The following is a 13,877-nucleotide window of genomic DNA, read 5'->3' on the forward strand; positions in this document are numbered from 1 at the left end:
AATCGCTGTGTCGTCTGATGTTCACCCACAACTTAACACATTCTTTATCAATCTTATGAGAAAAATACAAAGTCTTGTGCAAAGCCACAGAAACTTGTGAACTACCCAGTCTAAGATGAACTTATAATGTCTGATTTCAACAGATTTTTCAAATGCATAACTCACTCTTTTGTTTTCTTTTTCTTCATGAAGATACCAACAAAAGATAAGTTTGGTGTTGTTCACAATACCGAGAGATGTTAGTGAAGTTGTAGATGGATGTTAATGAAGTTGTAGGCAGGGTGCCGACGTTTTGCACCTGTTTCGCCCTGGCAGTCCAAGGGCCCGATGGGGTCCTTTTACTGGGGCTTGCAGGTAGCACACTCCCAAAGTAGTTTTCCAGGCTTCTTCAGTGGTCTAATCTCAAAGCCTTGATACGGATATTGATATTCAATTTCATAGAAACAAAAGTGTTAAGTTGTGGGTGAACATATCAGACGACACAGCGATTCTTCAGACAGCTCTTGTTTGTTCACAGGCCAGAACAGAACTGAACCGAAGGATTCAGCCAACCTGCTTATATAGAGCTCAACTACAAAGCAACAGTAACAACTTTCTGTAACTATCCAATCCCTGAATGTCACTTTCAATTCCTTATTTGCATATGCGGACCTGAGTGAAAACTATCTACAGTATCCCCCCCCCGCTGGCCCAGGGTGAGAACTTCAGTACATAACAAAAAGACTGAGTTAAGCATTTGAAAAATCTATTGAAATCAGATAAGTTCGTCTTAGACTGGGTAGTTCACAAGTTTCTGTGGCTTTGCACAAGACTTTGTATTTTTCTCATAAGATTGATAAAGAATGTATAATTATTTTGGTAATTATTGTGTGCATATTCGTCGCCAATGTGTTGCATGAGTCGTAGTACTTCAATCAGCAGAGACTAAGCTAGAGCTCATCATAAGGTTACTTCATAGTTTCAATCACCATTCTGTGAACTGCTCCCTTGCTTCTCGGAAGTTGGACCGCTTTTGAGCATGCCATGACTTCACAGCAGGGATATGAGATGCAGAGGACTGGTAGCTAAGTGGCCACATCTGACAGATTGCCTGTTTTAACGCCCGGAAGACATGACATCCAATCTGATGCTATAAACTTATATTACAGTCAGAAGCACAAGGAACTGAGTGATAAAAAGTGGAGGGGAGAGATTATCAGAAAGCAAATTGCGCATGAGATTCAGAAATCTGGAGTTGGCAGCTCTTCACATGCAGCCATTCAGAGCACTTGCAGCACCAATAATCTCTTTTTGGGAGCATTGGGTTTCAGGTAATGGCTGTCCAATTTCCACGGACATCCATTCATTTAAGTGTGCAAAACATAAAATGCACAGTTGCCATTGGGGTGGCAATTTCAAACTAGCGCAGATGATGTTTTGTGCCAGTTTCTGAGGGGCTCTTTTGAGGACCCCCTTTTGCAAAAGAGTCTAATTTTGCAACCCCCAACCCCGCAATCCTTCATTCAGCAAACTTCACACATTGTTAAGTAGGTAAATGTCCCAGCCTGGGACATTGGAGCACTTTGGGAAAGCTGCTTTGTATACAGAAAATTGATATCACCTGAATGAATCCAGCAGCTTGGAGCCCATTGCTGGCAAAAAAGCAAAAGCAACAGACAAGCCACTCCTTTTGGGTGGGTTTTAATCAGCTGAAGTTCGTTGCAAATTTTATTGGTTCCAAAATACATTTGAGCATAGATCACAAACTTGCAAAAGTCAAGTTGCATCAGAGGAAAATGAAAGCATGCTCTCTCTGCAGTAGCTTTCCCCCTTTCCAGCGGCTGAGTCTTTCCTTGTTTTGCTTCTCTTTCAAGCAGCCCATTAGCTTCTGTTTCCATGCGGAGTTATCAGCCTTTTCCAAATATCTTGGCACGGGCCTAATGTTTTGTTTTGAAATGGCAGGTTTCGTTGCCAGCAGCTTCTGTGCATTTTCTGTCTGAGGAATCTGAAAATAGTCCATGAAGGGCTGTGTGTGTGTGTGCGTGTTTTGGGCATATGGAACTCACTGCCACAGGAGGAAGGGATGGCCATTTGCCAGATCCAACAGACTCTTCTCAAATTCTTAAGGGTATAAATTAAAGCTTCTTGAAATCTGACCAAGGAAAGCCTGTATACTTAATACGATTAAATGTGATACGATATATGTTCAGTGCAGATTTATTTATTATCATTTACATTTATAAACTCCCCCTCATCCCACAAGACAGTGAACATTTTGTTGGTGGTGGTTTGCATCTCAAGAGACAATGGAGTTCGCCTTTAGGGGTGAAGTCAAAGCACTGCATTAGCAGCACCGAAGGGACCTCCCCTGGGTGCAAGCCTGGGCAGAGTGTGTGGGGGTCCTGAGTGGCCCAGACGACAAGACCCCCCCTTAGCCTTGCTGATGTGGTCCAAAGGAAAGCAGAACAAGGCGTTTGGCACCAGCTGGGCTGCAGGAGTTGCCAGAAGGCGCTATCCTACCATCTTAAGGACTCCATTCCGGATTTTTGTAGCCTTTTCTTTTCCAGAAGATATCCTGCAAGGCAGGTTTAGGATCTGTTATGTACTGAGTTGAATAGGATCCAAAAGGCAGCAGTCTGATTGGTCCTAGAACAATAGGGTCCAGAATGCAGCAGTCTGATTGGTCCACAGGAGCCACCCAATCCAGCTCCAGGTGGAAGTGAATCCGCAACCTGATTGGCCTACAGGTGAATCCCGGAATGAGCCAATCACGTGGGGCCCATTGTGTAAATAATGTATATAAAGCAGAAATTCTGGGGGAACTTCCATTCCTCCTCACCACTATGAGCTGAATAAAGAGCATGAAATCCACTCTCAACTCCGAGTATATTTCAGGATCAGAGTTTTCCTTCTCCCAGATGGGCTATCTTCCCAGGTGGACGAGCTCCATCTGCCCCTTACTTCGCTCTACAGTGGACGCTCAGGTTGCGAATGTGATCTGTGCGGGATGCACGTTCACAACCCGCAGCATTCACAACCCGCATCTGCGCACGTGCGGGTTGTGATTCGGCGCTTCTGCGCATGCGCAAACGCTGAAACCCGGAAGTAACCTGTTCCGGTACTTCTGGGTTTCACCAGTCCACAACCCAAAAGAACGCAACCTGAAGTGTCTGTAACCCGAGGTATGACTGTATATAATCATAATAAACCCACAACACTCTCCATTTTCAATGTCATTAAAATCCAATTAAACCGGTAAGCACAATTCAAAACAATTTGGCGGCAGCATCCAGAATTGCCTTGTTAAGTCACTGATGTCCCCCAGATGTGTGAACAGATGTGTCTTAAGCTCTTGTCTGAATATCATCAGGGAGTAGGGCAGCCTCATCAGGGAGTAGGGCAGCCTCATCGCCACAGGGGGAGAGTTATACAAATTGGGGAGGGGGCTGCAACAGCGGGTGCCCAATCCCATGTTGCTTTCTTAGGAATTGCTTTTAAGGGGCAAAAAAGAGCAGTATATCTTGATTGCGGGTGGGCGACAGAAAAAAACAACAAGTACGGTACTCTGTCTCCACTAAATCTAAAGTAAAATGTATGCTTCCTCATCCTTTAAAGCCCTTTGTGGCTTAGGGGCCTCATATTTACGGGACCGCCTCTCCTGGTATGCCTCGCAGAGGACCTTAAGGTCCATGAATAATCATAGTTTAGAGGTCCCGAGCCCTAAGGAAGTCAGATAATCCTCCACCAGGGCCAGGGCCTTCTCAGTGATGGCTCTGACCTGGTGGAACGCTCTGTCCCATGAGACCAGGGCCCTGCAGGATTTAACTTCCTTCCGCAGGGCCTGTAAGACAGAACTATTCCACCTGGATTTCAATTTGAACTTAGCCTGATCTTTTATTCCCCTTCCTTCCCTCCCCCTCCTCTTTTTATGATGATTACCCGCTCTGGGATCCCACAGCTAATTCTCCCCTGATCTCCTCACTGGCCCAAAGAGGACTAATTTAGCCAGCTAGCCCTGGTGATCATCTAATGTTTGTTGGATGGATTTCCTCCCTAAATTGATTTTTGATTTTATTGTTATTCACGTTTTATACCATATTTTATGCTGTTTTTTGTAGCATCAATTAAGTGTTTTAAATTTGTTGTTAGCCGTCCTGAGCCCGGTTTTCTGAACTGGGAAGGGCGGGGTATAAATAATTTATTATTATTATTATTATCCGAAAGGCGTTGTTGTTGTTGTTTTACATTCTGTGTTTTAATAAAGGTCTTGTGCCCCATGCAGGGAGTCACAGAATAATAGAATTGTAGAGTTGGAAGGGACCACACGATTCATCTAGTCCAACCCCCTTTGCCTCAGGTGGGTCTTGAACCCTGAGATTAAGAGTCTCATCCTTTACGAAGTAAGCTATCCAGCTTCGACTGAGCTATCCCAGGAATGAGGGCTGCTGCTGATCAGCCCCCCACCTCAGCTCTCCAGGCCCCCTCCGGGGTGTTTGGTCATAGAAACGGGATGCGTGGAATTTTCCTGTCCTTGCTCTCCAGCACTCTGACTGCAATTTGCAGAGGGGATGCACGGCAGGCCCAAAATAGCCTCAGAAAATAAACAAGGGTGACCTTAACTCTCAATTAGCCACCGCCAATTAATCAACGAGGATTTATTTCTGTATCGGAGCGGCTGCCCCCTTCTCCACAGACCTTCTCAGGTGTTAAGATCAGAAGAGGGGCCCTATTTGTGAGTAGTTTCAGTGCTTTCAGAAGCTTGGGTTTGGGGGGGGAGGCATTTTTTCTGGCAGCCCCCAAATTGTGCACCTCCCGCCTCACAGAGGTGCATCTGGCAATATCATTATCCAGCTTTCATATGCTGAATACGGACCTCTCTCTCTCCCCTGGCCTTTGACCCCAGAGAGAGATATTTTTAGGAACCACTCCAGTCACAACTGCAATTCCCTTTTAAGTTGTTTTTACTGCTGTGTTTCACACACTGCTTTTAATGCTGTAACCCATCCTGGAATCTTACTATGAAGGACAGGTGATAAATGCAATAATAATAATCATCAGTCAGTCAATCAATCAATCATTTGTTTAGGTGATTTGTGACTCGTTTCCCAGAAGGCACCCTGAGGTGCTTTACAACGTAAGAAAAACACATATTAAAAACAGTTTAAACAAATTGCACCTACAAAAATATATTATACATACACACACTTTAAAAACAGCAGCAGCACAAACAAATCCATTCAGACCCAACCCAGACACCAACTGAGATAAAGATCTCCATTTAGAAAGCTTGTTGTAAGAGGTACGTCTTTAGCAAATGCCAGGAAAAACAACCAGATAAGTTGCCCGTCTGAGATATAGTGGCAGGGAGTTCCAAAGGGAAGGAGCCGCCATGCTATGAGCTCGACTCTGAGAGCATTTGGAACTGACCTTTTAGCAGGAAAGTGCCTGCAGGGTGCCCTCTTTGCAGAATGTATTATGACGGGAGCTCGTGTTTACAAATAAAAGAGTAAAAGAACCCAAACACCCAAATCTGGGTGCCTTGCAGGCTGGGGCATGAGTTCATTTGACCCAGAATATAGCTACCACCCTCCCCCAGGACATCTTCAGGTGGCGCAAGGTTAAACTACGGAACTCTCTGCCACAGGAGACAGGGATGCTTACAAAAGAGGACTGGACAGATTCATGGAGGAGAGGGCTATTAACGGCTACTAGCCAGGATGGCTTTATCATAGAATCATAGAGCTAGAAGGGGCCATGAGGGTCATCTAGCTCAACCCCACGTCCCTGAGATTAAGTTGGAAGGAGCAATGCTTCTGAATGCCCAACACTAGAAACCGCAGTTAAAGGTAAAGGACTCCTGGATGGTTAAGTCCAGTCAAAGGAAACTATGGGGTTGTGGCGCTCATCTTGCTTTCAGGCCGAGGGAGCTGGTGTTTGTCCGCAGACAGCTTTCTGGGTCATGTGGCCAGCAGGACTAAACCGCTTCTGGCACAACGGGACACCGTGACGGAAACCAGAGCGCATGGAAACGCCATATGCCTTCCCGCTGGAGCGGTACCTATTTATCTACTTGCACTGGTGTTCTTTCAAACTGCTAAGTTGGCAGAAGCTGGGACCAAACAACAGGAGCTCACCCCGTCGCGTGGATTCGAACCGCCGACCTTCCAATCGGCAACCCCAAGAGGCTCCAGTATATCTGAAGGAGCGTCTCCACCCCCATCATTCAGCCCGGACACTGAGTTCCAGCGCCGAAGGCCTTCTAGCGGTTCCCCCACTGCGAGAAGCCAAGTTACAGGGAACCAGGCAGAGGGCCTTCTCAGTAGTGGCACCCGCTCTGTGCAACGCCCTCCCACCAGATGTCAAAGAGAACAACAACTACCAGACTTTTAGAAGACATCTGAAGGCAGCCGTTTAGGAAAGCTTTTAATGTTTGATGCATTACTGTATTTTAATATTTTGTTGGAAGCTGCCCAGAGTGGTTGGGGAAGCCCAGCCAGATGGGCGGGGTATAAATAAATAAATAAATATATTATTATTATTATTATTATTATTATTATTATTATTGGTGGTGGTATAGACCACAGCGCCACCCGCGTCCCTAGAAACCACAAGAGAGGGCTCTCATCCACAAGTATCTGGCTGTGAGAAAAGGATGCTGGACTTTCTGGGCCCGATCTTCTGTTCTTAGCACAGGAGAGTTTTAACAGGTTTGCTTTTCAATCCCCACTTGGGTGCACCAGGCACCTGAGAGGCCAGGAATGCGGAGAAGGCCCCGGGGTGGGAATTATGGCCTGTCCAGATGGACGCCAGCCAGCTCCATCCGCCAGCCCGCCATCCCCTGGTCTGACTCACACCTCACTGTCAGCTGTTGACAGGCCTCGCTCGAGGGAGGAGATGCCTGATACCGGGCCGAGCCGCCTCCCGTCCCAGGGCCTCGGGCTGCCTCTGCTCAGAATAAAAAACCCCACATGCGTGTGTGTGGCTTGCGCCTCCTGGCCAGGCCCGTTGTCTGCAGCCAGATACGGTCAGATAACACAGACACACACAATGCGGAGGCTTCCCTTGGGTGTTTGCACCAGAGGCTTTCACAACACAAGGTGGCCCACGGAACAGACCCGCAACACAACTCAGACCCGCAACCCTGCAGCCTAGAGGAACTTGCAGCACATAGTGGACACGCCACGCAGCTTCCTAGCTTGGCAGGGGGTGCTGTCTAGGGAGAGCAGACCCCCCCCCCAGCCAAGCGTCATTCTTAATATTCTTCTTCAGAAAGACCTAAACACAGGTTTGTTTGAGTGTCTGCCGTTGCAGGAAAAAGAAGCAGCTTCCTTTTGCATTTCCTGAATTGTCTGCCACACACGAACACAACATACAGTGTAATGTTTTCATTATTAAATTTCATACCCACCCCTCACCAGCAGGTCCCAAAATTCAGAATTAAAAGCAGATAGGACAGATCGCATTTGCAAGAACCTCGAGTTCTTGCCAAAGGACGCAGATTTGGGGGGTTTGTTTTGTTTTGCAGTCTTCAGTTATTCATATGCTCACATCAGTCTGTGGTACTTTTTCAAGACTTGATGAAAAGTCGGCATGAATTTCCACAACAACAAATTTATTATTTATAGCCTGCCCATGTGGCTGGGTTTCCCCAACAGAATATTAAAAACACAATAAAAATCAAATGTTAAAAACTCCCCTAGACGGGGATGCCTTCAGATGTCTTCTAAAAGTCTGGTAGTTTTTCTTCTCTTTGACATCTGGTGGGAGGGCGTTCCACAGGGCGGGTGCCACTACCAGGAAGGCCCTGGTTCCCCGTAACCTCACTTCTCGCAGGGAGGGAACCGCCAGAAGGCCCTCGGAGCTGGACCTCAGTGTCCGGGTAGAACGATGGGGGTGGAGACGCTCCTTCAGGTAAACTGAGCAGAGACTGTTTAGGGCAAGGGTCAGCAACATTTTTTGAGGCCAGTCCGGTCCACTCCCCGGCAGAGCTCTCAGTGGGCTGGAGCGTGCGCGCTATTTCCGGTGCACTTCCGGGACGCAAGTCGGTCCCCATGGCGAGGGGGAAAATGGCGCCGTGAAAAAAAAGAGCACGGAATCCTCACGCCGATCCGTGGAATGGCCGTTGGCCGGTTCCAGTAAGCTCAGGGTTGCTGACCTCTTGTTTAGGGCTTTAAAGGTCAGCACCAACACTTTGACTTGTCCTTGGAAACGTACTGGGAGCCAATGTAGGTCTTTCAGGACCGGTGTTATGTGGTCTCAGCAGCCACTTCCAGTCACCAGTCTAGCTGCCGCATTCTGGACTAGTTGTAGTTTCCGAGTCACCTTCAAAGGTAGCCCCACGTAAGGCACATTGCAGTAGTCCAAGCGGGAGATAATCAGAGCATGAACCACTCTAGCAAAGCACCTTTCCCCCAATAAAATGCAGCTGTACAGTGGTACCTCGGGTTAAGTATTTAATTCGTTCTGGAGGTCTGTTCTTAACCTGAAACTGTTCTTAATCTGAAGCACCACTTTAGCTAATGGGGCCTCCTGCTGTTGCCGCGCTGCCGGAGCACGATTTCTGTTCTCATCCTGAAGCAAAGTTCTTAACCTGAGGTAATATTTCTGGGTTAGCGGAGTCTGTAACCTGAAGCGTCTGTAACCTGAAGCGTATGTAACCCGAGGTACCACTGTATTTTGTTTCTACTCATGTTAATGCATGTTAATACTCATGTTAATTCGACTTTGGTCGAATACATGCCTTTTTGTATACACCTGGCTGGGGGACTGCATCACAAAAAAATTCATAAAAGCGCCAGTTTTGACGTACGCCTGTGTTTCGGCTCATGTGTTGTTCCAGGAAACGCAGGTTCGAAAGATTCGCCTTGAAACAGGAACTGAATCGGATTTCTCTCCCAGCTAGGGACACGGATGGACAAGCTGTAGGATCCGAGAAACACACTGCAGCTCACATTTACTCTCCCGCATTACTATCTGCCTGGCACACAAGTGCTGCCCGCTTTTGCAATCTCTCTCTCTCTCTTTCCACGCAAACACCAGGTGCCCTGCAAGTTCAGCTGGCTCATGCAGACCTTCCCTAGGCCAAAGGGAGTTAATCTCTGCAATCGGTCCGGGGATGGGGGGGGGCAGAAGTGTGCCAGGCCTCCTCCATGTGCAAAACTCTGCCGTAGCCGTTGGCAACCTGAGGGGAGGAAGGGGGGGGAGAAGGAACATTGCGGGAAGAGCGCCCAGCGGAGGGGAGATTCCTGCCTGGACCGAGCCCTCGCGGCTGGCAGCCGGCCAACCTGTCTATGCCCCTAATCCCTGAGCATGCCCACCCGACATGGCAGAGGCCCAGGCCTACTCTAAGAGGGCGCAGCAAGGCTAGGCGGCAGCTCTGGCTGAATACTACACATGCCTTTGGTGAACATTTGCAGGCCTTCCCAGATTTGAAGGGGCGGGGAAGGGATGGTAATCCTCCTTTTATGTTACTCAGGGGGGAAAGGAAAAACAGGTGAGCAGCAGAACAGCAAGCCAGAGAAATGAAGCAACCTCTTCCTGTCTTCTGCAGCACCTGTGGAAAAAATGGCGCAGGTGCCCAGGGAGTTTTAGGTGGCGCTGTGGTTGTTGTGGTGGTCCCCAAGTGAAATATACTTGAAGTGGATTTCATGCGCTTTATTCAGTTCATAGTGGTGAGGAGGAATGGAAGTTCCCCCAGAATGTCTGCTTTATATACATTATTTACACAATGGGCCCCACGTGATTGGCTCATTCCGGGATTCACCTGTAGGCCAATCAGGTTGCGGATTCACTTCCACCTGGAGCTGGATTGGGTGGCTCCTGTGGACCAATCAGACTGCTACATTCTGGGTCCTATTGTTCTAGGACCAATCAGACTGCTGCATTCTGAATCGTATTCAAATCAGTGCATAACACCAAGACTAAGGAATGAGGGCTCATCTATAGTGCGTCATTTAATGCAGAGATGTTAAGTTGTGGGCGAACATATTAGACGACACAGCGATTCTTCCGAAGCAGCTCTTTATTTGTAAGCTGGAACAGAACTGAGCTGAGGAGCTCAGTCAGCCTGCTTATATAGAGCTCCAGAACAATGTAACTGTTGCCATTTTCTAAAACTATCCAATCACTGAACGTCACTTTCGATCCTTCATTTGCATACAAACTATCCAATCACTGAACGTCACTTTCGATCCTTCATTTGCATAACGATCTACAGTATGCCCCTGCTGGCCCAGGGTGAGAACTTCAGTACATAACAGTCCCAGATTTACAGAAGCCTCCCCGGTTTCTGATTTGATCCCAGAATGTCCCGCTTTTCCTTAGGACGTCCCTGTTTTCATCGGAGAAATGTTGGAGGGTCAGCTTCCCCTAGGCCTCCATCAATTCTCCATTGGCCATATGACGTTCTCCTCTGAATCATGGCCTTCCTGCACTTTCTCCTCTCTTGATATGGGAGTTACTGATACCAGGAATGTTCCAGAAAGGAGAGGTTGTCGCCACATTCACACCATGCCTTGAAAGCGCTACGATGCTTCTTTAAACACATGTGGCTTCTCCCCACCCTCAAGTATTCTGGGAGCTGCAGTTTGCGAAGGGCGCTGAGAGTTGTTTAGGAGACACCTTCCCTCCTCTCAGAACTACAGTTCCCAGAGTTCCCAGGGGAAAGGGACTGGTTGTTAAAGCACTCTGGAAATAGTAGCAACCCATATTCTGCAACCCATACACGCAGTCACAGCGACCCAAGCTCTTAGTCATGGGTAGGCAAACTAGGGCCCATGGGTTGGATCCAGCCCAATCGCTGCCTAAATCCGACCCGCGGACGGTCTGGGAATGAGCGTGTTTTTACATGAATAGAATGTGTCCTTTTATTTAAAATGCATCTCTGGGTTATTTGTGGGGCATAGGAATTCATTCATTTCTCCCCGCCCCCCCAAAATATAGTCTGGCCCCCCACAAGTTCTGAGGGACAGTGGACCAGCCCCCTGCTGAAAAGGTTTGCTGACCCCTGCTGTTAAGTTGTGGGTGAACATATCAGACGACACAGCGATTCTTCAGACAGCTCTTGTTTATTCAGAGGCCAGAACAGAACTGAACTGAAGGGTTCAGCCAGCCTGCTTATATAGAGCTCCACTACAACGCAACAGTAACCATTTTCTGTAACTATCCAATCACTGAACGTCACTTTCAATCCCTTATTTGCATATGTGGACCTGAGTGAAAACTATCTACAGTATCCCCCTGCTGGCCCAGGGCGAGAACTTCAGTACATAACACCTGCTCTTAGTGGTGTAGTGGTTAGATTGTCAGACTAGGGCCCAGGAGATCTGAGTTCAAATCCCACCACTCAGCCTTGGGCCAGTCACAGCCTCTCTGCCTCGCCTACCTCGCAGGATTGTTGTGAAGATAAAACAGGGAGGGGCGTAACCACGTATACCACGTTGAGCTCCTTGCAGAAAAGGTGGGATAGAAATAGTAATTAAACATTTTCACAGCAGTAATCTTTATCACGTCACAGTGAAAGCGGCCGGTACTGTTGTTTTTGTCAGCAAACCTAATTATTTTGAAGAACGTAGGATCTAAGGCTGAGAGTGTATAGGTCCGGTGAGATTTGAACTCCCAGGCTTGCCCTTTTAGGAATTACGCAGTGCCAGCTTTCAGATAAATTAATGCTTTGCACACAGGCACTGAATAGGAACGTCCAGAACCTTTCACCAACAAAGCCCCGGGATCCAGTTCTCAAACAAGGCAAAAACATCGGCCGTGTGCAAATTTTTTTCAGTTCAGCGCACTGCTGACCTGTGGTAATCTTCTGGTGGAGATAAAGATCCCTTTATGGCCAGTTAACATGCTGCAGTGGAGCATGTGTGTTTCTGGAAGTGGAACCATCTGACCTGCAAGCCTTGCCCCTCCCTCCTCCATCTTAGCTGTGCGAAGGCTGCCTGGGATTACTCAATTGTTAGTGAAAGACTCATAGTTGACTTAAGCCCGTTTATCAGTGAAGGTGAGCCACAACCACATTATAGCCTCAGGTATACAAAGGATCAGCAACAGTCATTCCCTAGAGCAGCGGTTCCCAAACAAAAGAAAGCCAAATATTTTATTTTTTCGGTCCCCAATCCTTTTCTATTTCCCCAGACCACTTGAAAATAGCCGAGAGTTTCTTGGCGGACCACTTAGTGGCTTCCCCCATCTATAATGCACTGTGCTACACGCCGTGCGATTTTTAATCGCAATTTTATCGCTTCCGTCATTTCTTGTACTGGGGTTTTGCCTGCGTTAAAGCCTGCATTCTGCAGGGCTCAAATTGCAACACAGTAAAATGCAACGTCATAAATAAAAGGAACAAAGAAGTACAATTAAAAAACGTATGTGAATATTGCACTTGGATATGCCACGGACCACCTGGATTATAGCTAGGCAAACTAAGGCCGGGGGCCAGATCCGGCCCAATTGCCTTCTAAATCCAGCCGGCGGATGGTCCAGGAATCAGCATGTTTTTACATGAGTAGAATGTGTCCTTTTATTTAGAAGAAGAAGATGAAGAAAAAGTAGAAGAAGAGGAGGAGGAGTTTGGACTTGATATCCCGCCTTTCACTACCCTTTAAGGAGTCTCAAAGCGGCTAACAATCTCCTTTCCCTTCCTCCCGCACAACAAACACTCTGTGAGGTGAGTGGGGCTGAGAGACTTCAAAGAAGTGTGACTGGCCCAAGATCACCCAGCAGCTGCATGTGGAGGAGCAGGGAATCGAACCCGGTTCAACAGATTACGAGTCCACCGCTCTTAACCACTACACCATGCTGGCTCAAAAATGCACCCCTGGGCTATTTGTGGGGCCTGCCTGGTGTTTTTACATGAATAGAATGTGTGCTTTTATTTAAAATGCATCTCTGGGTTATTTGTGGGGTATAGGAATTCGTTCATATTTTTTTTCAAAATATAGTCCGCCGCCCCCCACAAGGTCTGAGGGACAGTGGACCGGCCCCCTACTGAGAAAACTTGCTGACCCCTGACATGGATGAAGCCCACGGACCACTGGGGGTCCCAGACCACAGCTTTGAAAGCCCTGCCTTAGGAAACTCCTGGACTTCCAATCACAAGAGGAAAAGTTGAGGAAGCAAGTTGTGGGCAGCCCTTGGGGAGGCTGGATAGAAGCCCATCACCGCTGACTCCATGGGTGGGGAACCTTAGTAGAAGGGGGGCTCCAGGTATCTCCGCCTGGACTTTGGAATTATCCCCAGGCCACACCTCCTCTTGCTAAGCCACGCCCCTCACAGGTCCTGCCTTGCACCCTGAATGTCTTTGTCTGAATGCAGTGCATCCTTGAACTCTGATAATGTTTCTTGCTTTGTCCGGATGAAGGAATCAGAGGTGTGTGCATGTGTGTCTGTTTTTAAGCTATACTACCATGCTGTGGGTTAAACCACAGAGACAGAGCCTAGAACTTGCCGATCAGGAGGTCGGCGGTTCGAATCCCTGTGACAGAGTGAGCTCCCGGTGCTCAGTGCCTGCTCCTGCCAACCTAGCAGTTCGAAAGCACGTCAAAGTGCAAGTAGATAAATAGGTACCACTCCAGCGAGAAGGTAAAAGGCGTTTCCGTGCGCTGCTCTGGTTCACCAGAAGCGGCTTAGTCATGCTGGCCACATGACCCGGAAGCTGGACGCCGGCTCCCTCGGCCAATAAAGCGAGATGAGCGCCGCAACTCCAGAGTCAGCCACGACTGAACCTAATGGTCAGGGGTCCCTTAACCTTTACCATACGCAGGAAAATTTTGTATTCCTTGCTCTGTCTGCTTTTGCGGGTAGCCCTGCCCGTCATTGGTATGCGGCCCCTGGAAGCTTCCTTAGTAAGGAATTTGGCCCTCGGGCTGATAAGACCCATCCCTTCTCAAAACGGGTCT

The sequence above is a fragment of the Podarcis raffonei genome, chromosome 8, assembly GCF_027172205.1.
Source record: "Podarcis raffonei isolate rPodRaf1 chromosome 8, rPodRaf1.pri, whole genome shotgun sequence".
In the NCBI taxonomy this organism is placed as follows: Eukaryota; Metazoa; Chordata; class Lepidosauria; order Squamata; family Lacertidae; genus Podarcis; species Podarcis raffonei.